Here is a 7,094-nt window from a genome sequence, read left to right as displayed (position 1 = left end):
CAGAGATGAAAAGGTAGAACATTTATAGGTAGATCATCATAGCTCCAACTCTTAATACTCCCCTAAAGGGGGGGAATATGGAATGATGTGGCATTAAGTCAGAATTAAATGGTTCTAGTAATTATGGTATGATAAAGGAAGAATGCGACAAAAATGAAAAAGGGATGAGATTGCACTTATTCAAAGCCTACAAATAGGCTACGATTCCAAAACATTATGCAAATACGACGTCAAGAAGAGGAAGTGAGGGTTCCTGCTCGAGATGTTATTGATAAATAAGGAGCCAGTACGAGACATAAGTTAATACAAAGGAAATAACCCAAGAAAGATTACGCGGAATATTGATATGAGAGTGGTCCAACGATTAGTTAGTAGTTGATTCAGGAAGAGCCTAGTTATGGCTAGACAAGAGGATACAGACAAATCAATAGATCATGCAAGATAAACAGAGTGAACCCCAACATGGGGAATTCAGTCTCGCAGATATGACATCGCGACCTTGAGAAATATTCAGATAAGAGTTGGGGTAGTTAAAGATACCGTATGAGTGTTATGGAAATAAAAGAGAGTCCCACTGGAAAAACAATCAAAGCTTCAGTTCAGAAGATATTGTACGAGCACCTGAGCGTGGAGAAAATGGTCTTGTAACAACAGTCTCACTACAAAATTGTATGCACTCCAAAGGAAAGTGGAACCTACCATGGCTAATGAGCGGGGAGTAAAACCAAAAGTAATATTCGAGACCATATGAGTTGCAAAAACATTTTGGCATGCGTGAGAACTCGAATAAGCTAAGTATGCACGTAACAAGGGGCAAAAGGCCAGGTAAAGAAATTGCTTACGTTTGAAGAAAGCTGAAATGGAACGAAAGGAATTATTCGATTAATGATAAGACTCTGGTATAAGTTAAAAGAAGGAATTGGGTCTAGGTCATAGACAAAGGATTGAATCATTAGAAGATTGTATCATGATTTTCCATAGCTTCCATGAAAGGTTAAAGTAATAACTAAATGCCATGAGCCGCAGATCGGAAGATAACTTAAGCCTACATAAAGGATGATCAGAAGGAAGAGGAAACTAAAGAATTACATCAACTAAGTAAATTAGGAAACTGATTGTTGGACCCAGAAAATTATAGAAATCATGATTGAGAACATTACAGGATCACTCTTAATATCAGAGGTACCAAAGGGATAGTACAACAGCCATATTCTATAACGGCTCTACGATAAAGCCAGCTAGAAAAATACCAGCCTCATAAGAATTCAGTATGGAGCTCCCACCAGATTGTATAGGCACCAGAGGTGCAAGTATTATAATAGAGCTTCAAGTTATGGACGTGAATTATACCTATGTGGAAGGGAGGTCATAAAAGAGATAAAAGATACGATTCGAGATTTTAAGGTAAGTAAGGTAAAGGTGAACAACGTACAATATACTCAAAGGAAGAAGATCGTGAATAGTCCATGCTTCGGATAGAAGGCTAGAAGCACTAGGATTCAATATCAAGGAATGATAGCAGTGTCGCCAGTGGCATACCTTCCAACCTATGGTTTCTAAGTAACGAGAGATCTAGTTAAGAGAGTAAAGAAGAGTTAGAGATGATGTGATATCTCGCTTGTTGTTCCGGGATCACTCTTAATATCTATGGTGTAAGCAAGTTGAAGGAAGACCGCGAATAGTGTATAGGTCCCAAGCTAAAGTATAGTAAAGCGACAAAGTTTTATGACAAGAGTAAGAACGAGAAAGGGCGGGTGAGAAGGTGACGAGAATGGATAAGTCATCGGGATTAAGCCCATGAAAACAAGAAAGCTAATGGTTTCTGTAAGTTATAGAAAGTTCAATATAGCCTGAATGAACTCAAAGGAGTCTAAGACTAATAATATCTAGAGAAAAATAGAATGCTGCACTAGTAGTGGAATAAGGGTGTGATTGTGATAGATAAAGGATGACGTTTGGGCCTTCGACTGAGTAATGATTTGAAGAGGATTTCATGGATTGTACATAATTAAACATGTAAGGTGAATCAAATTGGGATGCTATAAAATACGATTATTGAAGTACAATATCACCCCTAAGTGGATCAGGAAAATCACTTCAAATATTCCTCGATACAACATAAGCCATAATGGCAATGTATTACGTAAGAAGTTTCAAGTTATTAATAGAAGATTGTAGATCAACATTGAGGTGAATCGACAATGGATAAATAAAAGATACAAAGTACGAGATGAGATTAGACCGTCATTCTTAAGACGAATAGTAATGAAGAAGCGTTAAGAGACTTGGCTTTATGCATATGGGATAAGTAACGAAAGTAACCTGGAGTTCTGTAGCATACCTCAGTAACGATAAAACGAAGTAAGAATTATGGTATAGTATGGCCTACTTAGATGTAGTAAAGCTAATGACGGCCAGAGGGACAGCTTGACATAATTTTGTATATGTTCACTAAGTGAGGCCTAGAGATTGGCTAAGAGCTAGAGAAAAGGGGAGAGAAGTGTCGCATAGGCGCACATACAAAGTTAGAGTCGTACAGGCTGCATGATAGAAGGTAGCAACAATTACGATATTAGAAGGATTCCGATTACAAGTCGTGGTGTGAAAAAGAGGCTTAAAGGGGGGAATACCCTGGCCTTTGGATTTATTCAAAGAACAGTTGCCTAAATGACAAGAAGAGTATTAAAGTATTCGGAAGAGCTATGGGTTATGAGAATGATAAGTGCATCAGTCAACATTCGAGGACGAATGTTCCAAAGGGGGCAATGATGTTACACTCCATATTTTCGTACATGGAAGTACGCTATAAGTAAATTGATATAAGCTCGGAAATGAGATGTTACATTTCGTATTTTCGTATGTTAAAGTTCTGTCGTAAGGTAATTGACGTAAGCTCGGGAATGAGATTATTGTGAGATTATAAGTATTATGCTATTTCAAACAAGTGATGAGTAAATTCGTGAAGGTGGGAGGGTAAGCAAATCGAAGAAAATGAATTTCGTCGAAATTTGACATTTTGGGATAAAATACGGCCTGAGCTTAAATACCCGGTATTTATAGACTAGTACCATACAAGGTACCACATGGTCATGATAGTAAGGTATATAAGGTATGTTAAAAGTGAGTAGCATTTTAAATAATTTGAGATAATTCTTAATTATGCGGGTAATTATTTAATTATCGGGTAGCGGGATATTACCTAATTAGTTAATTGATTACTGGATAAGAATAAAACCCCTCCCCCACCCCATGAGGCAGCAAGCCACCACCCAAACCAAATGACTCATTAGTCATGCTGGGTTAGGTGGCAACTAGCTAAAGTTAAACCTTGAAATTCAATAAAAAGCTACATAACCTTTAGCTAATTAAAAGGCTTCATATATCTAACATTTTGAGGGATTAGGAAAGAGATCTCCAGGAGACTCTCTGAAGCCAACAGAAACGTTACTTGAAGCCAACGTGAAGGCAAATTTAAGCTAACATAGAATGGTACGGGTCTTTAATAGATCGGATAGAAATTTTGCAATTTTAAGGGAGTACAGTGTAAACCTTCTCAAAAATATCACACGGATCTTTTCCTACTCCAGGTATGTTAAGGATATCCCTTCTTTCTTTTTGGCATGATCTATACGACACGAACGAAACGAGCAAATGCACAAATTCCATAAATGACTATATTCATAGAAATACTAGAGACGCTTATGTTCTTGATTCCCCATGTGTAATATTATTTTATCATCTGTTCATGGGTCTCAAAAATACGTACGTTAGTAAAGTTTATTTCATGATATTAATCAGAGGCATAATGGTCTTATGACGTACCGAGAGATTTTATTAACGTATTTCATATGTATTTCATGCATTTATACATGGCATGATCTATACGACACGAACGAAACGAGCAAATGCACAAATTCCATAAATGACTATATTCATAGAAATACTAGAGACGCTTATGTTCTTGATTCCCCATGTGTAATATTATTTTATCATCTGTTCATGGGTCTCAAAAATACGTACGTTAGTAAAGTTTATTTCATGATATTAATCAGAGGCATAATGGTCTTATGACGTACCGAGAGATTTTATTAACGTATTTCATATGTATTTCATGCATTTATACATGCACATCGATCCATGGCCAAATGCATAATATATATATATATATATATATATATATATATATATATATATATATATATATATATATATATATATATATATGTATGTATGTATGTATATGGGATATGAGAAAGGTTATGGCGTTATATACGCACCACCACCTGATCAGCTAGTATACGTTGATGATTTGCCCACAATGGCCTAAATGATATGATGGGATGCCCTTAAAGGCCTGATGATGTTATGAACGTATAAACCTATGCATGGTATGACATCTATACGCATATGCATGACATTATAAAAATGAAATGATTCACAGAGCTATGCAAGCGTACATGTCGAGTCTTTTACTCCATGTTTCTCTCATGTCTATTATTTAATGATTTTTATTCCTTATATCCTCGGTACATTATTTATACTGACGCCCCTTTTGCCTGGGGGCGCTGCATTTCATGCCTGCAGGTCCCGATAGACAGGTCGAGAGCCCTCCAAGCAAGCTATCAGCTCAGCGGAAAATGTTGGTGCGCTCCATTTGTTCCGGAGCTGCTTATGTGGTCAGTATGATTAGGACATGTACTGATTAGTATGGCGGGGCCATGTGCCTACCTTTATGACATTTATGTACTCTTAGAGGCTTGTAGACATATGTCGTGTACGTGAAAGATTGTACGGCCTTATCGGCCTATGTTTTAAGTTTATAAATGATGATGTTGGCCTATTAGGCTTGTATGTCACGTGTATATGATGATATAATAAGGAAGATACGTTACGTTGGTACTCGGTTGAGTACGGTATCGGGTGCCCGTTGCGGCCTATCGGTTTGGGTCGTGACAACTTCCACCTCCAACATTGGTGAAAGGAGTGAGAAGTTTCTTGGGTCACGCGGGGTTCTACCGGCGCTTCATAAAAGATTTTTCCAAAGTGGTGAACCTCTTATGCAAGCTTTTATAGAAAGATGCTAAATTTCACTTCAATGATGATTGAATGAGAGCCTTTGAATTGCTCAAGTTCAAGTTGACAACAACTCCTATCATCACCGTTCCTAATTGGAGTATTCCTTTTGAGCTCATGATGCTAGTGATGTAGCGGTTGGAGCAGTTTTGGGGCAACGTATCAACAAGATTTTTCATCCGGTCTACTGTTCTAGTAAGACCATGGATGATGCCCACGTCAATTGCACCGTTACCGAAAAAGAGCTCCTCGCCATTGTGTTTGCTATTGAGAAGTTCCGCCCATACTTCATGGGTGCAAAGGTTATTGTTCATACAGATCATGCGACACTTCGCTATATTATGAGCAAGAAAGATTCAAAAGATTGGTTGATGAGATGGGTGCTATTGTTTTAAGAGCTTGATATTGACATCCAAGATCGAAAAAGGAGTGAAAATCAAGTGGCAGATCACTTATCTCGTTTGGAGGAGGAGGGGAGGCTGCATGATGGCCTTGAAATCAATGACTCCTTCTCCGATGAGCAACTCTTGTCTATTTCAATGAAGGAGGTGCCATGGTTCGCCGATCTAGCAAACTACCTTGTGTGTGGAATCATCCCGGATGAGTTCTCTTGAAATCAAAAGAAGAAGCTCAAATGGGATTGTCAAGATTATTATTGGGATGAGCCTTACCTCTTCCGAATTTGCACGGATGAGCCTTATCGAAGAAGAATGAAATGCCTCTCACTACCATTTTACAGATTGATATCTTTGATGTGTAGGGTATTGACTTCATGGGTCCCTTTGTAAGTTCTTGTCGAAACACCTACATCTTGGTCGTTGTTGATTATGTGTCTAAATAGGTTAAGGTCGTTGCTCTACCCAACAATGAAGCTAGATGTGGTGGCATTTTTGAAGAAAAATATTTTCACAAGATTTGGTACTCAGCGAGCTATCATAAGCGATGGGGGTCGCATTTTTTCAACAAGGCTTTTGACACCTTGCTTAGCAAGTATGGTGCCACTCATAAAGTTACGACTCCCTATCATCCTCAAGCTAGCGGTCAAGTGAAAGTCTCCAACTGGGAGATAAAGAGTATCTTGTCCAAAACAGTGAATGCTAATCGGACGGATTGGTCAGAGAAGCTTGATGATGCACTATGGGCTAATCGGGCTGCTTTCAAAACTCCTATCGGGATTTTTCCATACCGGTTGGTGTTTGGCAAAGCTTTTCATCTTCTAGTGGAACTCGAGCACAAAGCCATGTGGGCTTTAAAGAAGTTAAATCTTGATTGGCATGCAACCTCTAACTTGAGGGTTGCACAATTGAATGAATTAGATGAGTTTTGGTACCATACATATGCAAGTTTGTCATTCAAGGTGGGCAATGTTGTTTTGTTGTTCAACTCACGATTGAAGATGTTTCCCGGCATGCTAAAATCTAAATGGAGTGGTCTCTTTGAAATTGTGGGTGTGACACCTTTTGGTGCATTGGACTTGAAGAACAAAAATGATGAGGTATTCCGAGTCAATGGTCGCCAGGTGAAGCATTATCTGGGACAAGCTAATGATGGCCACGTGGTGGTAGTGATTCATTTTAAGTGATGGTAATCTGCATCGTGCTGCGACGTTAAATCATGCGCTTCTTGGGAGGCAACCCATATTTTCTTTTTCTTTTTCTTTTTCTTTTTCTTTTCTTCTTTTGTAGATATGTGTTATTTTGTGCTTACTGGATTTGAAGTGTGTTACTGGAATGAGTGTGCTTTACATGAACTGTGCTCAGAAAAATTGGCTAACCGTGGAGAAAGTGGGGATCGCACAATTTTGAATGCTACAGTAGAAGGCAACTATGGCCGCACAAATTGAGATGAAAAATGCAAACTCTCTGAAGTTTGTTTGTCAGAAAAACAGCCAAAGTGCGGCCGCACAACGAAATCTGTGGTACGCACCAAAATCTACGGTCGCATAGCTAAAGCTGTGGACCGCAGATGATTAAAGGCAACTGAATTACCAGGTAGCAGAGTGCGGACCGCAGATTTTGTGG

Source organism: Nicotiana tabacum, chromosome 17, assembly GCF_000715075.1.
Source record: "Nicotiana tabacum cultivar K326 chromosome 17, ASM71507v2, whole genome shotgun sequence".
In the NCBI taxonomy this organism is placed as follows: Eukaryota; Viridiplantae; Streptophyta; class Magnoliopsida; order Solanales; family Solanaceae; genus Nicotiana; species Nicotiana tabacum.
The sequence above is the reverse complement of the archived record's forward strand: the minus strand, read 5'-3'. Positions refer to the sequence as shown.